This window comes from Phalangium opilio, unplaced genomic scaffold (genome assembly GCF_054372755.1).
Source record: "Phalangium opilio isolate 3A_F unplaced genomic scaffold, DU_Popi_V2 ptg000352l_1, whole genome shotgun sequence".
NCBI lineage: Eukaryota > Metazoa > Arthropoda > Arachnida > Opiliones > Phalangiidae > Phalangium > Phalangium opilio.
In genome coordinates this window covers 9,481,090-9,502,613 of record NW_028324228.1, presented here as the reverse complement: position 1 = coordinate 9,502,613, position 21,524 = coordinate 9,481,090, and the positions used below count along the sequence as shown (strand labels likewise).

The 21,524-nt window shown below is 46.6% G+C and overlaps 11 non-coding genes across 11 annotated transcripts; all 11 read left to right on the top strand.

Annotated features, from left to right (window-relative positions):
• Positions 1-2,081: 2,081 nt before the first annotated feature.
• On the top strand, positions 2,082-2,154 carry TRNAN-GUU (transfer RNA asparagine (anticodon GUU)). Its single transcript has one exon. It is a non-coding gene; the product is annotated as a tRNA-Asn (tRNA).
• Positions 2,155-3,838: 1,684 nt separating this feature from the next.
• On the top strand, positions 3,839-3,911 carry TRNAN-GUU (transfer RNA asparagine (anticodon GUU)). Its single transcript has one exon. It is a non-coding gene; the product is annotated as a tRNA-Asn (tRNA).
• Positions 3,912-4,424: 513 nt separating this feature from the next.
• TRNAN-GUU (transfer RNA asparagine (anticodon GUU)) lies at positions 4,425-4,497 on the top strand. The gene has a single exon. It is a non-coding gene; the product is annotated as a tRNA-Asn (tRNA).
• A 1,392-nt stretch (positions 4,498-5,889) lies between these two features.
• TRNAN-GUU (transfer RNA asparagine (anticodon GUU)) lies at positions 5,890-5,962 on the top strand. The gene has a single exon. It is a non-coding gene; the product is annotated as a tRNA-Asn (tRNA).
• A 513-nt stretch (positions 5,963-6,475) lies between these two features.
• On the top strand, positions 6,476-6,548 carry TRNAN-GUU (transfer RNA asparagine (anticodon GUU)). The gene has a single exon. It is a non-coding gene; the product is annotated as a tRNA-Asn (tRNA).
• A 1,539-nt stretch (positions 6,549-8,087) lies between these two features.
• TRNAN-GUU (transfer RNA asparagine (anticodon GUU)) lies at positions 8,088-8,160 on the top strand. The gene has a single exon. It is a non-coding gene; the product is annotated as a tRNA-Asn (tRNA).
• A 1,246-nt stretch (positions 8,161-9,406) lies between these two features.
• On the top strand, positions 9,407-9,479 carry TRNAN-GUU (transfer RNA asparagine (anticodon GUU)). The gene has a single exon. It is a non-coding gene; the product is annotated as a tRNA-Asn (tRNA).
• Positions 9,480-11,457: 1,978 nt separating this feature from the next.
• On the top strand, positions 11,458-11,530 carry TRNAN-GUU (transfer RNA asparagine (anticodon GUU)). Its single transcript has one exon. It is a non-coding gene; the product is annotated as a tRNA-Asn (tRNA).
• A 2,857-nt stretch (positions 11,531-14,387) lies between these two features.
• TRNAN-GUU (transfer RNA asparagine (anticodon GUU)) lies at positions 14,388-14,460 on the top strand. Its single transcript has one exon. It is a non-coding gene; the product is annotated as a tRNA-Asn (tRNA).
• A 5,205-nt stretch (positions 14,461-19,665) lies between these two features.
• TRNAN-GUU (transfer RNA asparagine (anticodon GUU)) lies at positions 19,666-19,738 on the top strand. Its single transcript has one exon. It is a non-coding gene; the product is annotated as a tRNA-Asn (tRNA).
• A 1,247-nt stretch (positions 19,739-20,985) lies between these two features.
• On the top strand, positions 20,986-21,058 carry TRNAN-GUU (transfer RNA asparagine (anticodon GUU)). The gene has a single exon. It is a non-coding gene; the product is annotated as a tRNA-Asn (tRNA).
• Positions 21,059-21,524: the final 466 nt, after the last annotated feature.

Below are 21,524 nucleotides of genomic sequence, written 5' to 3'. Positions count from 1 at the left end.
TCCACAATACCCGACGACCATTTTATTTTTGGGCTTCCGTGGCGCAATGGTTAGCGCGTTCGGCTGTTAACCGAAAGGTTGGTGGTTCGAGCCCATCCGTGAGCGGTGTTGTGAGGTCTCAGATGTGACGTAAAAAGTCAAAGTTTTTCCACAATACCTGACGAACATTTAATCTTTGGGCTTCCGTTGCGCAATGGTTAACGCCGTCGGCTGTTAACCGAAAGGTTGTTGGTTCGAGCCCATCCGGGAGCGGTGTTGTGAGGTCTTAGATGTGACGTAAAATTCAGAGTTTTTTAAAAATAACTGACGAACATTTAATTTTTGGGTTTCCGTGGCGCAATGGTTAGAGCGTTCAGCTGTTAACCGAAAGTTGGTGGTTCGAGCCCACCCGGGAGCGGTGTTGTGAGCTCTCACATGTAACGTAAAAAGCCAAAGTTTTTCCACAATACCTGACGAACATTTAATCTTTGGGCTTCCGTTGCGCAATGGTTAACGCCGTCGGCTGTTAACCGAAAGGTTGGTGGTTCGAGCCCATCCGGGAGCAGTGTTGTGAGGTCTTAGATGTGACGTAAAATTCAGAGTTTTTTAAAAATAACTGACGAACATTTAATTTTTGGGTTTCCGTGGCGCAATGGTTAGAGCGTTCAGCTGTTAACCGAAAGTTGGTGGTTCGAGCCCACCCGGGAGCGGTGTTGTGAGCTCTCACATGTAACGTAAAAAGCCAAAGTTTTTCCACAATACCTGACGAACATTTAATCTTTGGGCTTCCGTTGCGCAATGGTTAACGCCGTCGGCTGTTAACCAAAAGGTTGGTGGTTCGAGCCCATCCGGGAGCGGTGTTGTGAGGTCTTAGATGTAACGTAAAATTCAGAGTTTTTTAAAAATAACTGACGAACATTTAATTTTTGGGCTTCCGTGGCGCAATGGTTAGAGCGTTCAGCTGTTATTCAAAAGGTTTGTGGTTCGAGCCCATCCGGGAGCGGTGTTGTGAAGTCTCAGATGTGACGTAAAAAGTCAAAGCTTTTCCACTATACCTGACAAACATTTAATCTTTGGGCTTCCGTTGCACAATGGTTAACGCCGTCGGCTGTTAACCGAAAGGTTGGTGGTTCGAGCCCATCCGGGAGCGGTGTTGTGAGGTCTTAGATGTAACGTAAAATTCAGAGTTTTTTAAAAATATCTGACGAACATTTAATTTTTGGGCTTCCGTGGCGCAATGGTTAGCGCGTTCAGCTGTTATTCAAAAGGTTTGTGGTTCGAACCCATCCGGGAGGGGTGTTTTGAAGTCTCGGATGTGACGTAAAAAGCCAAAGTGTTTCCACAATACCCGACGACCATTGAATTTTTGGGCTTCCGTGGCGCAATGGTTAGCGCGTTCGGCTGTTAACCGAAAGGTTGGTAGTTCGAGCCCATCCGTGAGCGGTGTTGTGAGGTCTCAGATGTGACGTAAAAAGTCAAAGTTTTTCCACAATACCTGACGAACATTTAATCTTTGGGCTTCCGTTGCGCAATGGTTAACGCCGTCGGCTGTTAACCGAAAGGTTGTTGGTTCGAGCCCATCCGGGAGCGGTGTTGTGAGGTCTTAGATGTGACGTAAAATTCAGAGTTTTTTAAAAATAACTGACGAACATTTAATTTTTGGGTTTCCGTGGCGCAATGGTTAGAGCGTTCAGCTGTTAACCGAAAGTTGGTGGTTCGAGCCCACCCGGGAGCGGTGTTGTGAGCTCTCACATGTAACGTAAAAAGCCAAAGTTTTTCCACAATACCTGACGAACATTTAATCTTTGGGCTTCCGTTGCGCAATGGTTAACGCCGTCGGCTGTTAACCAAAAGGTTGGTGGTTCGAGCCCATCCGGGAGCGGTGTTGTGAGGTCTTAGATGTAACGTAAAATTCAGAGTTTTTTAAAAATAACTGACGAACATTTAATTTTTGGGCTTCCGTGGCGCAATGGTTAGAGCGTTCAGCTGTTATTCAAAAGGTTTGTGGTTCGAGCCCACCCGGCTGCCGTGTTGTGAAGTCTCAAATGTAACGTAAAAAGCCAAAGTTTTTCCACAATACCTGACGACCGTTTAATTTTTGAGCTTCCGTGGCGCAATGGTTAGCGCGTTCGGCTGTTAACCGAAAGGTTGGTGGTTCGAGCCCACCCGGGAGCGGTGTTGTGAGCTCTCAAATGTAACGTAAAAAGCCAAAGTTTTTCCACAATACCTGACGACCGTTTAATTTTTGAGCTTCCGTGGCGCAATGGTTAGCGCGTTCGGCTGTTAACCGAAAGGTTGGTGGTTCGAGCCCACCCGGGGGCGGTGTTGTGAGATCTCAAACGTAATGTCAAATGCCAAAGTTTTTCCACAATATCTGACGAACATTTAATCTTTGGGCTTCCGTTGTGCAATGGTTAACGCTGTTGGCTGTTAACCGAAAGGTTGGTGGTTCGAGCCCATCCGGGAGCGGTGTTGTGAGGTCTTAGATGTAACGTAAAATTCAGAGTTTTTTAAAAATAACTGACGAACATTTAATTTTTGGGCTTCCGTGGCGCAATGGTTAGCGCGTTCGGCTGTTAACCGAAAGGTTGGTGGTTCGAGCTCATCCGGGAGCGGTGTTGTGAGGTCTTAGATGTAACGTAAAATTCAGAGTTTTTTAAAAACACCTGACGAACATTTTATCTTTGGGCTTCCGTGGCGCAATGGTTAGCGCGTTCGGCTGTTAACCGAAAGTTGGTGGTTCGAGCCCATCCGTGAGCGCTGTTGTGAGGTCTCAGATGTGACGTAAAAAGTCAAAGTTTTTCCACAATACCTGACGAACATTTAATCTTTGGGCTTCCGTTGCGCAATGGTTAACGCCGTCGGCTGTTAACCGAAAGGTTGGTGGTTCGAGCCCATCCGGGAGCGGTGTTGTGAGGTCTTAGATGTGACGTAAAATTCAGAGTTTTTTAAAAATAACTGACGAACATTTAATTTTTGGGTTTCCGTGGCGCAATGGTTAGAGCGTTCAGCTGTTAACCGAAAGTTGGTGGTTCGAGCCCACCCGGGAGCGGTGTTGTGAGCTCTCACATGTAACGTAAAAAGCCAAAGTTTTTCCACAATACCTGACGAACATTTAATCTTTGGGCTTCCGTTGCGCAATGGTTAACGCCGTCGGCTGTTAACCAAAAGGTTGGTGGTTCGAGCCCATCCGGGAGCGGTGTTGTGAGGTCTTAGATGTAACGTAAAATTCAGAGTTTTTTAAAAATAACTGACGAACATTTAATTTTTGGGCTTCCGTGGCGCAATGGTTAGAGCGTTCAGCTGTTATTCAAAAGGTTTGTGGTTCGAGCCCATCCGGGAGCGGTGTTGTGAAGTCTCAGATGTGACATAAAAAGTCAAAGCTTTTCCACTATACCTGACAAACATTTAATCTTTGGGCTTCCGTTGCACAATGGTTAACGCCGTCGGCTGTTAACCGAAAGGTTGGTGGTTCGAGCCCATCCGGGAGCGGTGTTGTGAGGTCTTAGATGTAACGTAAAATTCAGAGTTTTTTAAAAATATCTGACGAACATTTAATTTTTGGGCTTCCGTGGCGCAATGGTTAGCGCGTTCAGCTGTTATTCAAAAGGTTTGTGGTTCGAACCCATCCGGGAGGGGTGTTTTGAAGTCTCGGATGTGACGTAAAAAGTCAGAGTTTTTCCACAACACCTGACGACCATTTCATTTCTGAGCTTCCTTGGCTCGAAGGTTAGCGCGTTCGAATGTTAACCAAAAGGTTGGTGGTTCGAGCCCACCCGGCTGCCGTGTTGTGAAGTCTCAAATGTAACGTAAAAAGCCAAAGTTTTTCCACAATACCTGACGACCGTTTAATTTTTGAGCTTCCGTGGCGCAATGGTTAGCGCGTTCGGCTGTTAACCGAAAGGTTGGTGGTTCGAGCCCACCCGGGAGCGGTGTTGTGAACTCTCAAATGTAACGTAAAAAGCCAAAGTTTTTCCACAATACTTGACGACCGTTTAATTTTTGAGCTTCCGTGGCGAAATGGTTAGCGCGTTCGGCTGTTAACCGAAAGTTGGTGGTTCGAGCCCACCCGGGAGCGGTGTTGTGAGCTCTCACATGTAACGTAAAAAGCCAAAGTTTTTCCACAATACCTGACGAACATTTAATCTTTGGGATTCCGTTGCGCAATGGTTAACGCCGTCGGCTGTTAACCAAAAGGTTGGTGGTTCGAGCCCATCCGGGAGCGGTGTTGTGAGGTCTTAGATGTAACGTAAAATTCAGAGTTTTTTAAAAATAACTGACGAACATTTAATTTTTGGGCTTCCGTGGCGCAATGGTTAGAGCGTTCAGCTGTTATTCAAAAGGTTTGTGGTTCGAGCCCACCCGGCTGCCGTGTTGTGAAGTCTCAAATGTAACGTAAAAAGCCAAAGTTTTTCCACAATACCTGACGACCGTTTAATTTTTGAGCTTCCGTGGCGCAATGGTTAGCGCGTTCGGCTGTTAACCGAAAGGTTGGTGGTTCGAGCCCACCCGGGAGCGGTGTTGTGAGCTCTCAAATGTAACGTAAAAAGCCAAAGTTTTTCCACAATACCTGACGACCGTTTAAATTTTGAGCTTCCGTGGCGCAATGGTTAGCGCGTTCGGCTGTTAACCGAAAGGTTGGTGGTTCGAGCCCACCCGGGGGCGGTGTTGTGAGGTCTTAGATGTAACGTAAAATTCAGAGTTTTTTAAAAATAACTGACGAACATTTAATTTTTGGGCTTCCGTGGCGCAATGGTTAGCGCGTTCGGCTGTTAACCGAAAGGTTGGTGGTTCGAGCTCATCCGGGAGCGGTGTTGTGAGGTCTTAGATGTAACGTAAAATTCAGAGTTTTTTAAAAATACCTGACGAACATTTTATCTTTGGGCTTCCGTGGCGCAATGGTTAGCGCGTTCGGCTGTTAACCGAAAGGTTGGTGGTTCGAGCCCATCCGTGAGCGCTGTTGTGAGGTCTCAGATGTGACGTAAAAAGTCAAAGTTTTTCCACAATACCTGACGAACATTTAATCTTTGGGCTTCCGTTGCGCAATGGTTAACGCCGTCGGCTGTTAACCGAAAGGTTGGTGGTTCGAGCCCATCCGGGAGCGGTGTTGTGAGGTCTTAGATGTGACGTAAAATTCAGAGTTTTTTAAAAATAACTGACGAACATTTAATTTTTGGGTTTCCGTGGCGCAATGGTTAGAGCGTTCAGCTGTTAACCGAAAGTTGGTGGTTCGAGCCCACCCGGGAGCGGTGTTGTGAGCTCTCACATGTAACGTAAAAAGCCAAAGTTTTTTCACAATACCTGACGAACATTTAATCTTTGGGCTTCCGTTGCGCAATGGTTAACGCCGTCGGCTGTTAACCAAAAGGTTGGTGGTTCGAACCCATCCGGGAGCGGTGTTGTGAGGTCTTAGATGTAACGTAAAAAGTCAAAGCTTTTCCACTATACCTGACAAACATTTAATCTTTGGGCTTCCGTTGCACAATGGTTAACGCCGTCGGCTGTTAACCGAAAGGTTGGTGGTTCGAGCCCATCCGGGAGCGGTGTTGTGAGGTCTTAGATGTAACGTAAAATTCAGAGTTTTTTAAAAATATCTGACGAACATTTAATTTTTGGGCTTCCGTGGCGCAATGGTTAGCGCGTTCAGCTGTTATTCAAAAGGTTTGTGGTTCGAACCCATCCGGGAGGGGTGTTTTGAAGTCTCGGATGTGACGTAAAAAGTCAGAGTTTTTCCACAACACCTGACGACCATTTCATTTCTGAGCTTCCTTGGCTCGAAGGTTAGCGCGTTCGAATGTTAACCAAAAGGTTGGTGGTTCGAGCCCACCCGGCTGCCGTGTTGTGAAGTCTCAAATGTAACGTAAAAAGCCAAAGTTTTTCCACAATACCTGACGACCGTTTAATTTTTGAGCTTCCGTGGCGCAATGGTTAGCGCGTTCGGCTGTTAACCGAAAGGTTGGTGGTTCGAGCCCACCCGGGAGCGGTGTTGTGAGCTCTCAAATGTAACGTAAAAAGCCAAAGTTTTTCCACAATACTTGACGACCGTTTAATTTTTGAGCTTCCGTGGCGAAATGGTTAGCGCGTTCGGCTGTTAACCGAAAGTTGGTGGTTCGAGCCCACCCGGGAGCGGTGTTGTGAGCTCTCACATGTAACGTAAAAAGCCAAAGTTTTTCCACAATACCTGACGAACATTTAATCTTTGGGCTTCCGTTGCGCAATGGTTAACGCCGTCGGCTGTTAACCAAAAGGTTGGTGGTTCGAACCCATCCGGGAGCGGTGTTGTGAGGTCTTAGATGTAACGTAAAATTCAGAGTTTTTTAAAAATAACTGACGAACATTTAATTTTTGGGCTTCCGTGGCGCAATGGTTAGAGCGTTCAGCTGTTATTCAAAAGGTTTGTGGTTCGAGCCCACCCGGCTGCCGTGTTGTGAAGTCTCAAATGTAACGTAAAAAGCCAAAGTTTTTCCACAATACCTGACGACCGTTTAATTTTTGAGCTTCCGTGGCGCAATGGTTAGCGCGTTCGGCTGTTAACCGAAAGGTTGGTGGTTCGAGCCCACCCGGGAGCGGTGTTGTGAGCTCTCAAATGTAACGTAAAAAGCCAAAGTTTTTCCACAATACCTGACGACCGTTTAAATTTTGAGCTTCCGTGGCGCAATGGTTAGCGCGTTCGGCTGTTAACCGAAAGGTTGGTGGTTCGAGCCCACCCGGGGGCGGTGTTGTGAGATCTCAAACGTAATGTCAAATGCCAAAGTTTTTCCACAATACCTGACGAACATTTAATCTTTGGGCTTCCGTTGCGCAATGGTTAACGCTGTCGGCTGTTAACCGAAAGGTTGGTGGTTCGAGCCCATCCGGGAGCGGTGTTGTGAGGTCTTAGATGTAACGTAAAATTCAGAGTTTTTTAAAAATAACTGACGAACATTTAATTTTTGGGCTTCCGTGGCGCAATGGTTAGCGCGTTCGGCTGTTAACCGAAAGGTTGGTGGTTCGAGCTCATCCGGGAGCGGTGTTGTGAGGTCTTAGATGTAACGTAAAATTCAGAGTTTTTTAAAAATACCTGACGAACATTTTATCTTTGGGCTTCCGTGGCGCAATGGTTAGCGCGTTCGGCTGTTAACCGAAAGGTTGGTGGTTCGAGCCCATCCGTGAGCGCTGTTGTGAGGTCTCAGATGTGACGTAAAAAGTCAAAGTTTTTCCACAATACCTGACGAACATTTAATCTTTGGGCTTCCGTTGCGCAATGGTTAACGCCGTCGGCTGTTAACCGAAAGGTTGGTGGTTCGAGCCCATCCGGGAGCGGTGTTGTGAGGTCTTAGATGTGACGTAAAATTCAGAGTTTTTTAAAAATAACTGACGAACATTTAATTTTTGGGTTTCCGTGGCGCAATGGTTAGAGCGTTCAGCTGTTAACCGAAAGTTGGTGGTTCGAGCCCACCCGGGAGCGGTGTTGTGAGCTCTCACATGTAACGTAAAAAGCCAAAGTTTTTTCACAATACCTGACGAACATTTAATCTTTGGGCTTCCGTTGCGCAATGGTTAACGCCGTCGGCTGTTAACCAAAAGGTTGGTGGTTCGAGCCCATCCGGGAGCGGTGTTGTGAGGTCTTAGATGTAACGTAAAAAGTCAAAGCTTTTCCACTATACCTGACAAACATTTAATCTTTGGGCTTCCGTTGCACAATGGTTAACGCCGTCGGCTGTTAACCGAAAGGTTGGTGGTTCGAGCCCATCCGGGAGCGGTGTTGTGAGGTCTTAGATGTAACGTAAAATTCAGAGTTTTTTAAAAATATCTGACGAACATTTAATTTTTGGGCTTCCGTGGCGCAATGGTTAGCGCGTTCAGCTGTTATTCAAAAGGTTTGTGGTTCGAACCCATCCGGGAGGGGTGTTTTGAAGTCTCGGATGTGACGTAAAAAGTCAGAGTTTTTCCACAACACCTGACGACCATTTCATTTCTGAGCTTCCTTGGCTCGAAGGTTAGCGCGTTCGAATGTTAACCAAAAGGTTGGTGGTTCGAGCCCACCCGGCTGCCGTGTTGTGAAGTCTCAAATGTAACGTAAAAAGCCAAAGTTTTTCCACAATACCTGACGACCGTTTAATTTTTGAGCTTCCGTGGCGCAATGGTTAGCGCGTTCGGCTGTTAACCGAAAGGTTGGTGGTTCGAGCCCACCCGGGAGCGGTGTTGTGAGATCTCAAACGTAATGTCAAATGCCAAAGTTTTTCCACAATACCTGACGAACATTTAATCTTTGGGCTTCCGTTGCGCAATGGTTAACGCCGTCGGCTGTTAACCGAAAGGTTGGTGGTTCGAGCCCATCCGGGAGCGGTGTTGTGAGGTCTTAGATGTAACGTAAAATTCAAAGTTTTTTAAAAATAACTGACGAACATTTAATTTTTGGGCTTCTGTGGCGCAATGGTTAGCGCGTTCGGCTGTTAACCGAAAGGTTGGTGGTTCGAGCCCACCCGGGAGCGGTGTTGTGAGCTCTCACATGTAACGTAAAAAGCCAAAGTGTTTCCACAATACCCGACGACCATTTAATTTTTGGGCTTCCGTGGCGCAATGGTTAGCGCGTTCGGCTGTTAACCGAAAGGTTGGTGGTTCGAGCCCATCCGTGAGCGGTGTTGTGAGGTCTCAGATGTGACGTAAAAAGTCAAAGTTTTTCCACAATACCTGACGAACATTTAATCTTTGGGCTTCCGTTGCGCAATGGTTAACGCCGTCGGCTGTTAACCGAAAGGTTGGTGGTTCGAGCCCATCCGGGAGCGGTGTTGTGAGGTCTTAGATGTGACGTAAAATTCAGAGTTTTTTAAAAATAACTGACGAACATTTAATTTTTGGGTTTCCGTGGCGCAATGGTTAGAGCGTTCAGCTGTTATTCAAAAGGTTTGTGGTTCGAGCCCATCCGGGAGCGGTGTTGTGAAGTCTCAGATGTGACATAAAAAGTCAAAGCTTTTCCACTATACCTGACAAACATTTAATCTTTGGGCTTCCGTTGCACAATGGTTAACGCCGTCGGCTGTTAACCGAAAGGTTGGTGGTTCGAGCCCATCCGGGAGCGGTGTTGTGAGGTCTTAGATGTAACGTAAAATTCAGAGTTTTTTAAAAATATCTGACGAACATTTAATTTTTGGGCTTCCGTGGCGCAATGGTTAGCGCGTTCAGCTGTTATTCAAAAGGTTTGTGGTTCGAACCCATCCGGGAGGGGTGTTTTGAAGTCTCGGATGTGACGTAAAAAGTCAGAGTTTTTCCACAACACCTGACGACCATTTCATTTCTGAGCTTCCTTGGCTCGAAGGTTAGCGCGTTCGAATGTTAACCAAAAGGTTGGTGGTTCGAGCCCACCCGGCTGCCGTGTTGTGAAGTCTCAAATTTAACGTAAAAAGCCAAAGTTTTCCACAATACCTGACGACCGTTTAATTTTTGAGCTTCCGTGGCGCAATGGTTAGCGCGTTCGGCTGTTAACCGAAAGGTTGGTGGTTCGAGCCCACCCGGGAGCGGTGTTGTGAGCTCTCAAATGTAACGTAAAAAGCCAAAGTTTTTCCACAATACCTGACGACCGTTTAATTTTTGAGCTTCCGTGGCGAAATGGTTAGCGCGTTCGGCTGTTAACCGAAAGGTTGGTGGTTCGAGCCCACCCGGGGGCGGTGTTTTGAGATCTCAAACGTAATGTCAAATGCCAAAGTTTTTCCACAATACCTGACGAACATTTAATCTTTGGGCTTCCGTTGCGCAATGGTTAACGCCGTCGGCTGTTAACCGAAAGGTTGGTGGTTCGAGCCCATCCGGGAGCGGTGTTGTGAGGTCTTAGATGTAACGTAAAATTCAAAGTTTTTTAAAAATAACTGACGAACATTTAATTTTTGGGCTTCTGTGGCGCAATGGTTAGCGCGGTCGGCTGTTAACCGAAAGGTTGGTGGTTCGAGCCGACCCGGGAGCGGTGTTGTGAGCTCTCACATGTAACGTAAAAAGCCAAAGTGTTTCCACAATACCCGACGACCATTTAATTTTTGGGCTTCCGTGGCGCAATGGTTAGCGCGTTCGGCTGTTAACCGAAAGGTTGGTGGTTCGAGCCCATCCGTGAGCGGTGTTGTGAGGTCTCAGATGTGACGTAAAATGTCAAAGTTTTTCCACAATACCTGACGAACATTTAATCTTTGGGCTTCCGTTGCGCAATGGTTAACGCCGTCGGCTGTTAACCAAAAGGTTGGTGGTTCGAGCCCATCCGGGAGCGGTGTTGTGAGGTCTTAGATGTAACGTAAAATTCAGAGTTTTTTAAAAATAACTGACGAACATTTAATTTTTGGGTTTCCGTGGCGCAATGGTTAGAGCGTTCAGCTGTTAACCGAAAGTTGGTGGTTCGAGCCCACCCGGGAGCGGTGTTGTGAGCTCTCACATGTAACGTAAAAAGCCAAAGTTTTTCCACAATACCTGACGAACATTTAATCTTTGGGCTTCCGTTGCGCAATGGTTAACGCCGTCGGCTGTTAACCAAAAGGTTGGTGGTTCGAGCCCATCCGGGAGCGGTGTTGTGAGGTCTTAGATGTAACGTAAAATTCAGAGTTTTTTAAAAATAACTGACGAACATTTAATTTTTGGGCTTCCGTGGCGCAATGGTTAGAGCGTTCAGCTGTTATTCAAAAGGTTTGTGGTTCGAGCCCATCCGGGAGCGGTGTTGTGAAGTCTCAGATGTGACGTAAAAAGTCAAAGCTTTTCCACTATACCTGACAAACATTTAATCTTTGGGCTTCCGTTGCACAATGGTTAACGCCGTCGGCTGTTAACCGAAAGGTTGGTGGTTCGAGCCCATCCGGGAGCGGTGTTGTGAGGTCTTAGATGTAACGTAAAATTCAGAGTTATTTAAAAATAACTGACGAACATTTAATGTTTGGTCTTCCGTGGCGCAATGGTTAGAGCGTTCAGCTGTTATTCAAACGGTTTGTGGTTCGAGCCCATCCGGGAGCGGTGTTGTGAAGTCTCAGATGTGACATAAAAAGTCAAAGCTTTTCCACTATACCTGACAAACATTTAATCTTTGGGCTTCCGTTGCACAATGGTTAACGCCGTCGGCTGTTAACCGAAAGGTTGGTGGTTCGAGCCCATCCGGGAGCGGTGTTGTGAGGTCTTAGATGTAACGTAAAATTCAGAGTTTTTTAAAAATATCTGACGAACATTTAATTTTTGGGCTTCCGTGGCGCAATGGTTAGCGCGTTCAGCTGTTATTCAAAAGGTTTGTGGTTCGAACCCATCCGGGAGGGGTGTTTTGAAGTCTCGGATGTGACGTAAAAAGTCAGAGTTTTTCCACAACACCTGACGACCATTTCATTTCTGAGCTTCCTTGGCTCGAAGGTTAGCGCGTTCGAATGTTAACCAAAAGGTTGGTGGTTCGAGCCCACCCGGCTGCCGTGTTGTGAAGTCTCAAATTTAACGTAAAAAGCCAAAGTTTTCCACAATACCTGACGACCGTTTAATTTTTGAGCTTCCGTGGCGCAATGGTTAGCGCGTTCGGCTGTTAACCGAAAGGTTGGTGGTTCGAGCCCACCCGGGAGCGGTGTTGTGAGCTCTCAAATGTAACGTAAAAAGCCAAAGTTTTTCCACAATACCTGACGACCGTTTAATTTTTGAGCTTCCGTGGCGAAATGGTTAGCGCGTTCGGCTGTTAACCGAAAGGTTGGTGGTTCGAGCCCACCCGGGGGCGGTGTTTTGAGATCTCAAACGTAATGTCAAATGCCAAAGTTTTTCCACAATACCTGACGAACATTTAATCTTTGGGCTTCCGTTGCGCAATGGTTAACGCCGTCGGCTGTTAACCGAAAGGTTGGTGGTTCGAGCCCATCCGGGAGCGGTGTTGTGAGGTCTTAGATGTAACGTAAAATTCAAAGTTTTTTAAAAATAACTGACGAACATTTAATTTTTGGGCTTCTGTGGCGCAATGGTTAGCGCGGTCGGCTGTTAACCGAAAGGTTGGTGGTTCGAGCCGACCCGGGAGCGGTGTTGTGAGCTCTCACATGTAACGTAAAAAGCCAAAGTGTTTCCACAATACCCGACGACCATTTAATTTTTGGGCTTCCGTGGCGCAATGGTTAGCGCGTTCGGCTGTTAACCGAAAGGTTGGTGGTTCGAGCCCATCCGTGAGCGGTGTTGTGAGGTCTCAGATGTGACGTAAAATGTCAAAGTTTTTCCACAATACCTGACGAACATTTAATCTTTGGGCTTCCGTTGCGCAATGGTTAACGCCGTCGGCTGTTAACCAAAAGGTTGGTGGTTCGAGCCCATCCGGGAGCGGTGTTGTGAGGTCTTAGATGTAACGTAAAATTCAGAGTTTTTTAAAAATAACTGACGAACATTTAATTTTTGGGTTTCCGTGGCGCAATGGTTAGAGCGTTCAGCTGTTAACCGAAAGTTGGTGGTTCGAGCCCACCCGGGAGCGGTGTTGTGAGCTCTCACATGTAACGTAAAAAGCCAAAGTTTTTCCACAATACCTGACGAACATTTAATCTTTGGGCTTCCGTTGCGCAATGGTTAACGCCGTCGGCTGTTAACCAAAAGGTTGGTGGTTCGAGCCCATCCGGGAGCGGTGTTGTGAGGTCTTAGATGTAACGTAAAATTCAGAGTTTTTTAAAAATAACTGACGAACATTTAATTTTTGGGCTTCCGTGGCGCAATGGTTAGAGCGTTCAGCTGTTATTCAAAAGGTTTGTGGTTCGAGCCCATCCGGGAGCGGTGTTGTGAAGTCTCAGATGTGACGTAAAAAGTCAAAGCTTTTCCACTATACCTGACAAACATTTAATCTTTGGGCTTCCGTTGCACAATGGTTAACGCCGTCGGCTGTTAACCGAAAGGTTGGTGGTTCGAGCCCATCCGGGAGCGGTGTTGTGAGGTCTTAGATGTAACGTAAAATTCAGAGTTATTTAAAAATAACTGACGAACATTTAATGTTTGGTCTTCCGTGGCGCAATGGTTAGAGCGTTCAGCTGTTATTCAAACGGTTTGTGGTTCGAGCCCATCCGGGAGCGGTGTTGTGAAGTCTCAGATGTGACGTAAAAAGTCAAAGTTTTTCATCAATACCTGACGAACATTTAATCTTTGGGCTTCCGTGTCGCAAGGGTTAGCGCGTTCGGCTGTTAACCGAAAGGTTGGTGGTTCGAGCCCACCCGGGAGCGGTGTTGTGAGATCTCACATGTAACGTAAAAAGTCAAAGTTTTTCCACAATACCTGACGAACATTTAATCTTTGGGCTTCCGTTGCGCAATGGTTAACGCCGTCGGCTGTTAACCGAAAGGTTGGTGGTTCGAGCCCATCCGGGAGCGGTGTTGTGAGGTCTTAGATGTAACGTAAAATTCAGAGTTTTTTAAAAATATCTGACGAACATTTAATTTTTGGGCTTCCGTGGCGCAATGGTTAGCGCGTTCAGCTGTTATTCAAAAGGTTTGTGGTTCGAGCCCATCCGGGAGCGGTGTTTTGAAGTCTCGGATGTGACGTAAAAAGTCAGAGTTTTTCCACAATACCTGACGACCATTTCATTTCTGAGCTTGCTTGGCTCGAAGGTTAGCGCGTTCGGATGTTAACCAAAAGGTTGGTGGTTCGAGCCCACCCGGCTGCCGTGTTGTGAAGTCTCAAATGTAACGTAAAAAGCCAAAGTTTTTCCACAATACCTGACGACCGTTTAATTTTTGAGCTTCCGTGGCGCAATGGTTACCGCGTTCGGCTGTTAACCGAAAGGTTGGTGGTTCGAGCCCATCCGGGAGCGGTGTTGTGAGGTCTTAGATGTAACGTAAAATTCAGAGTTTTTTAAAAATAACTGACAAACATTTAATTTTTGGTCTTCCGTGGCGCAATGGTTAGAGCGTTCAGCTGTTATTCAAAAGGTTTGTGGTTCGAGCCCATCCGGGAGCGGTGTTGTGAAGTCTCAAATGTAACGTAAAAAGCCAAAGTTTTTCCACAATACCTGACGACCGTTTAATTTTTGGGCTTCCGTTGCACAATGGTTAACGCCGTCGGCTGTTAACCGAAAGGTTGGTGGTTCGAGCCCATCCGGGAGCGGTGTTGTGAGGTCTTAGATGTAACGTAAAATTCAGAGTTTTTTAAAAATATCTGACGAACATTTAATTTTTGGGCTTCCGTGGCGCAATGGTTAGCGCGTTCAGCTGTTATTCAAAAGGTTTGTGGTTCGAACCCATCCGGGAGGGGTGTTTTGAAGTCTCGGATGTGACGTAAAAAGTCAGAGTTTTTCACAACACCTGACGACCATTTCATTTCTGAGCTTCCTTGGCTCGAAGGTTAGCGCGTTCGAATGTTAACCAAAAGGTTGGTGGTTCGAGCCCACCCGGCTGCCGTGTTGTGAAGTCTCAAATTTAACGTAAAAAGCCAAAGTTTTCCACAATACCTGACGACCGTTTAATTTTTGAGCTTCCGTGGCGCAATGGTTAGCGCGTTCGGCTGTTAACCGAAAGGTTGGTGGTTCGAGCCCACCCGGGAGCGGTGTTGTGAGCTCTCAAATGTAACGTAAAAAGCCAAAGTTTTTCCACAATACCTGACGACCGTTTAATTTTTGAGCTTCCGTGGCGAAATGGTTAGCGCGTTCGGCTGTTAACCGAAAGGTTGGTGGTTCGAGCCCACCCGGGGGCGGTGTTTTGAGATCTCAAACGTAATGTCAAATGCCAAAGTTTTTCCACAATACCTGACGAACATTTAATCTTTGGGCTTCCGTTGCGCAATGGTTAACGCCGTCGGCTGTTAACCGAAAGGTTGGTGGTTCGAGCCCATCCGGGAGCGGTGTTGTGAGGTCTTAGATGTAACGTAAAATTCAAAGTTTTTTAAAAATAACTGACGAACATTTAATTTTTGGGCTTCTGTGGCGCAATGGTTAGCGCGGTCGGCTGTTAACCGAAAGGTTGGTGGTTCGAGCCGACCCGGGAGCGGTGTTGTGAGCTCTCACATGTAACGTAAAAAGCCAAAGTGTTTCCACAATACCCGACGACCATTTAATTTTTGGGCTTCCGTGGCGCAATGGTTAGCGCGTTCGGCTGTTAACCGAAAGGTTGGTGGTTCGAGCCCATCCGTGAGCGGTGTTGTGAGGTCTCAGATGTGACGTAAAATGTCAAAGTTTTTCCACAATACCTGACGAACATTTAATCTTTGGGCTTCCGTTGCGCAATGGTTAACGCCGTCGGCTGTTAACCAAAAGGTTGGTGGTTCGAGCCCATCCGGGAGCGGTGTTGTGAGGTCTTAGATGTAACGTAAAATTCAGAGTTTTTTAAAAATAACTGACGAACATTTAATTTTTGGGTTTCCGTGGCGCAATGGTTAGAGCGTTCAGCTGTTAACCGAAAGTTGGTGGTTCGAGCCCACCCGGGAGCGGTGTTGTGAGCTCTCACATGTAACGTAAAAAGCCAAAGTTTTTCCACAATACCTGACGAACATTTAATCTTTGGGCTTCCGTTGCGCAATGGTTAACGCCGTCGGCTGTTAACCAAAAGGTTGGTGGTTCGAGCCCATCCGGGAGCGGTGTTGTGAGGTCTTAGATGTAACGTAAAATTCAGAGTTTTTTAAAAATAACTGACGAACATTTAATTTTTGGGCTTCCGTGGCGCAATGGTTAGAGCGTTCAGCTGTTATTCAAAAGGTTTGTGGTTCGAGCCCATCCGGGAGCGGTGTTGTGAAGTCTCAGATGTGACGTAAAAAGTCAAAGCTTTTCCACTATACCTGACAAACATTTAATCTTTGGGCTTCCGTTGCACAATGGTTAACGCCGTCGGCTGTTAACCGAAAGGTTGGTGGTTCGAGCCCATCCGGGAGCGGTGTTGTGAGGTCTTAGATGTAACGTAAAATTCAGAGTTATTTAAAAATAACTGACGAACATTTAATGTTTGGTCTTCCGTGGCGCAATGGTTAGAGCGTTCAGCTGTTATTCAAACGGTTTGTGGTTCGAGCCCATCCGGGAGCGGTGTTGTGAAGTCTCAGATGTGACGTAAAAAGTCAAAGTTTTTCATCAATACCTGACGAACATTTAATCTTTGGGCTTCCGTGTCGCAAGGGTTAGCGCGTTCGGCTGTTAACCGAAAGGTTGGTGGTTCGAGCCCACCCGGGAGCGGTGTTGTGAGATCTCACATGTAACGTAAAAAGTCAAAGTTTTTCCACAATACCTGACGAACATTTAATCTTTGGGCTTCCGTTGCGCAATGGTTAACGCCGTCGGCTGTTAACCGAAAGGTTGGTGGTTCGAGCCCATCCGGGAGCGGTGTTGTGAGGTCTTAGATGTAACGTAAAATTCAGAGTTTTTTAAAAATATCTGACGAACATTTAATTTTTGGGCTTCCGTGGCGCAATGGTTAGCGCGTTCAGCTGTTATTCAAAAGGTTTGTGGTTCGAGCCCATCCGGGAGCGGTGTTTTGAAGTCTCGGATGTGACGTAAAAAGTCAGAGTTTTTCCACAATACCTGACGACCATTTCATTTCTGAGCTTGCTTGGCTCGAAGGTTAGCGCGTTCGGATGTTAACCAAAAGGTTGGTGGTTCGAGCCCACCCGGCTGCCGTGTTGTGAAGTCTCAAATGTAACGTAAAAAGCCAAAGTTTTTCCACAATACCTGACGACCGTTTAATTTTTGAGCTTCCGTGGCGCAATGGTTACCGCGTTCGGCTGTTAACCGAAAGGTTGGTGGTTCGAGCCCATCCGGGAGCGGTGTTGTGAGGTCTTAGATGTAACGTAAAATTCAGAGTTTTTTAAAAATAACTGACAAACATTTAATTTTTGGTCTTCCGTGGCGCAATGGTTAGAGCGTTCAGCTGTTATTCAAAAGGTTTGTGGTTCGAGCCCATCCGGGAGCGGTGTTGTGAAGTCTCAAATGTAACGTAAAAAGCCAAAGTTTTTCCACAATACCTGACGACCGTTTAATTTTTGAGCTTCCGTGGCGCAATGGTTACCGCGTTCGGATGTTAACCAAAAGGTTGGTGGTTCGAGCCCACCCGGCTGCCGTGTTGTGAAGTCTCAAATGTAACGTAAAAATCCAAAGTTTTTCTACAATACCTGACGAACATTTAATCTTTGGGCTTCCGTTGCGCAATGGTTAACGCCGTCGGCTGTTAACCGAAAGGTTGGTGGTTCGAGCCCATCCGGGAGCGGTGTTGTGAGGTCTTAGATGTAACGTAAAATTCAGAGTTTTTTAAAAATACCTGACGAACATTTAATCTTTGGGCTTCTGTGGCGCAATGGTTAGCGCGTTCGGCTGTTAACCGAAAGGTTGGTGGTTCGAGCCCACCCGGAAGCGGTGTTGTGAGATCTCACATGTAACGTAAAAATACAAAGTTTTTCCACAATACCTGACGAACATTTAATCTTTGGGCTTCCGTGGCGCAATGGTTAGCGCGTTCGGCTGTTAACCGAAAGGTTGGTGGTTCGAGCCCATCCGGGAGCGGTGTTGTGAGGTCTTAGATGTAACGTAAAATTCAGAGTTTTTTAAAAATACCTGACGAACATTTAATCTTTGGGCTTCTGTAGCGCAATGGTTAGCGCGTTCGGCTGTTAACCGAAAGGTTGGTGGTTCGAGCCCACCCGGGAGCGGTGTTGTGAGATCTCACATGTAACGTAAAAATCCAAAGTTTTTCCACAATACCTGACGACCATTTCATTTCTGAGCTTCCTTGGCTCGAAGGTTAGCGCGTTCGGATGTTAACCAAAAGGTTGGTGGTTCGAGCCCACCCGGCTGCCGTGTTGTGAAGTCTCAAATGTAACGTAAAAAGCCAAAGTTTTTCCACAATACCTGACGACCGTTTAATTTTTGAGCATCCGTGGCGCAATGGTTACCGCGTTCGGCTGTTAACCGAAAGGTTGGTGGTTCGAGCCCACCCGGGAGCGGTGTTGTGAAATCTCACATGTAACGTAAAAATCCAAAGTTTTTCCACAATACCTGACGAACATTTAATCTTTGGGCTTCCGTTGCGCAATGGTTAACGCCGTCGGCTGTTAACCGAAAGGTTGGTGGTTCGAGCCCATCCGGGAGCGGTGTTGTGAGGTCTTAGATCTAACGTAAAATTCAGAGTTTTTTAAAAATACCTGACGAACATTTAATCTTTGGGCTTCTGTGGCGCAATGGTTAGCGCGTTCGGCTGTTAACCGAAAGGTTGGTGGTTCGAGCCCACCCGGGAGCGGTGTTGTGAGATCTCACATGTAACGTAAAAATCCAAAGTTTTTCCACAATACCTGACGAACATTTAATCTTTGGGCTTCCGTGGCGCAATGGTTAGCGCGTTCGGCTGTTAACCGAAAGGTTGGTGGTTCGAGCCCATCCGGGAGCGGTGTTGTGAGGTCTTAGATGTAACGTAAAATTCAGAGTTTTTTAAAAATACCTGACGAACATTTAATCTTTGGGCTTCTGTGGCGCAATGGTTAGCGCGTTCGGCTGTTAACCGAAAGGTTGGTGGTTCGAGCCCACCCGGGAGCGGTGTTGTGAGATCTCACATGTAACGTAAAAATCCAAAGTTTTTCCACAATACCTGACGACCATTTCATTTCTGAGCTTCCTTGGCTCGAAGGTTAGCGCGTTCGGATGTTAACCAAAAGGTTGGTGGTTCGAGCCCACCCGGCTGCCGTGTTGTGAAGTCTCAAATGTAAAGTAAAAAGCCAAAGTTTTTCCACAATACCTGACGACCGTTTAATTTTTGAGCTTCCGTGGCGCAATGGTTAGCGCGTTCGGCTGTTCACCGAAAGGTTGGTGGTTCGAGCCCACCCGGGAGCGGTGTTGTGAGATCTCAAACGTAATGTCAAATGCCAAAGTTTTTCCACAATTTCTGACGAACATTTAATCTTTGGGCTTCCGTGGCGCAATGGTTAGCGCGTTCGGCTGTTAATTGAAAGGTTGGTGGTTCGAGACCGTCCGGGAGCGGTGTTGTGAGGTCTCAGATGTGACGTAAAAAGTCAAAGTTTTTCCACAATACCTGACGAACATTTAATCTTTGGGCTTCCGTTGCGCAATGGTTAACGCTGTCGGCTGTTAACCGAAAGGTTGGTGTTTCTAGCCCATCCGGGTGCGGTGTTGTGAGGTCTTAGATGTAACGTAAAATTCAGAGTTTTTTAAAAATTACTGACGAACATTTAATTTTTGGGCTTCCGTGGCGCAATGGTTAGCGCGTTCGGCTGTTAACCGAAAGGTTGGTGGTTCGAGTCCATCCGGGAGCGGTGTTGTGAGGTCTTAGATGTAACGTAAAATTCAGAGTTTTTTAAAAATACCTGACGAACATTTAATCTTTGGGCTTCTGTGGCGCAATGGTTAGCGCGTTCGGCTGTTAACCGAAAGGTTGGTGGTTCGAGCCCACCCGGGAGCGTGTTGTGAGATCTCACATGTAACGTAAAAATCCAAAGTTTTTTAAAAATATCTGACGAACATTTAATTTTTGGGCTTCCGTGGCGCAATGGTTAGCGCGTTCAGCTGTTATTCAAAAGGTTTGTGGTTCGAGCCCATCCGGGAGCGGTGTTTTGAAGTCTCGGATGTGACGTAAAAAGTCAGAGTTTTTCCACAATACCTGACGACCATTTCATTTCTGAGCTTCCTTGGCTCGAAGGTTAGCGCGTTCGGATGTTAACCAAAAGGTTGGTGGTTCGAGCCCACCCGGCTGTTGTGTTGTGAAGTCTCAAATGTAACGTAAAAAGCCAAAGTTTTTCCACAATACCTGACGACCGTTTAATTTTTGAGCTTCCGTGGCGCAATGGTTAGCGCGTTCGGCTGTTAACCGAAAGGTTGGTGGTTCGAGCCCACCCGGGAGCGGTGTTGTGAGATCTCAAACGTAATGTCAAATGCCAAAGTTTTTCCACAATACCTGACGACCATTTAATTTTTGAGCTTCCGTGGCGCAATGGTTAGCGCGTTCGGCTGTTAACCGAAAGGTTGGTGGTTCGAGCCCACCCAGGAGCGGTGTTGTGAAATCTCACATGTAACGTAAAAATCCAAAGTTTTTCCACAATACCTGACGAACATTTAATCTTTGGGCTTCCGTTGCGCAATGGTTAACGCCGTCGGCTGTTAACTGAAAGGTTGGTGGTTCGAGCCCATCCGGGAGCGGTGTTGTGAGGTCTTAGATGTAACGTAAAATTCAGAGTTTTTTAAAAATACCTGACGAACATTTAATCTTTGGGCTTCTGTGGCGCAATGGTTAGCGCGTTCGGCTGTTAACCGAAAGGTTGGTGGTTCGAGCCCACCCGAGAGCGGTGTTGTGAGATGTCACATGTAACGTAAAAATCCAAAGTTTTTCCACAATACCTGACGAACATTTAATCTTTGGGCTTCCGTTGCGCAATGGTTAACGCCGTCGGCTGTTAACTTAAAGGTTGGTGGTTCGAGCCCATCCGGGAGCGGTGTTGTGAGGTCTTAGATGTAACGTAAAATTCAGAGTTTTTTAAAAATAACTGACGAACATTTAATTTTTGGGCTTCCGTGGCACAATGGTTAGCGCGTTCGGCTGTTAACCGAAAGGTTGGTGGTTCGAGCCCATCCGGAAGCGGTGTTGTGAGGTCTTAGGTGTAACGTAAAATTCAGAGTTTTTTAAAAATACCTGACGAACATTTAATCTTTGGGCTTCTGTGGCGCAATGGTTAGCGCGTTCGGCTGTTAACCGAAAGGTTGGTGGTTCGAGCCCACCCGGGAGCGGTGTTGTGAGATCTCACATGTAACGTAAAAATCCAAAGTTTTTTAAAAATATCTGACGAACATTTAATTTTTGGGCTTCCGTGGCGCAATGGTTAGCGCGTTCAGCTGTTATTCAAAAGGTTTGTGGTTCGAGCCCATCCGGGAGCGGTGTTTTGAAGTCTCGGATGTGACGTAAAAAGTCAGAGTTTTTCCACAATACCTGACGACCATTTCATTTCTGAGCTTCCTTGGCTCGAAGGCTAGCGCGTTCGGATGTTAACCAAAAGGTTGGTGGTTCGAGCCCACCCGGCTGCCGTGTTGTGAAGTCTCAAATGTAACGTAAAAAGCCAAAGTTTTTCCACAATACCTGACGACCGTTTAATTTTTGAGCTTCCGTGGCGCAATGGTTAGCGCGTTCGGCTGTTAACCGAAAGGTTGGTGGTTCGAGCCCACCCGGGAGCGGTGTTGTGAGATCTCAAACGTAATGTCAAATGCCAAAGTTTTTCCACAATACCTGACGACCATTTAATTTTTGAGCTTCCGTGGCGCAATGGTTAGCGCGTTCGGCTGTTAACCGAAAGGTTGGTGGTTCGAGCCCACCCAGGAGCGGTGTTGTGAAATCTCACATGTAACGTAAAAATCCAAAGTTTTTCCACAATACCTGACGAACATTTAATCTTTGGGCTTCTGTGGCGCAATGGTTAGCGCGTTCGGCTGTTAACCGAAAGGTTGGTGGTTCGAGCCCACCCGGGAGCGGTGTTGTGAGGTCTTAGATGTAACGTAAAATTCAGAGCTTTTAAAAATACCTGACGAACAATTAATCTTTGGGCTTCTGTGGCGCAATGGTTAGCGCGTTCGGCTGTTAACCGAAAGGTTGGTGGTTCGAGCCCACCCGGGAGCGGTGTTGTGAGATGTCACATGTAACGTA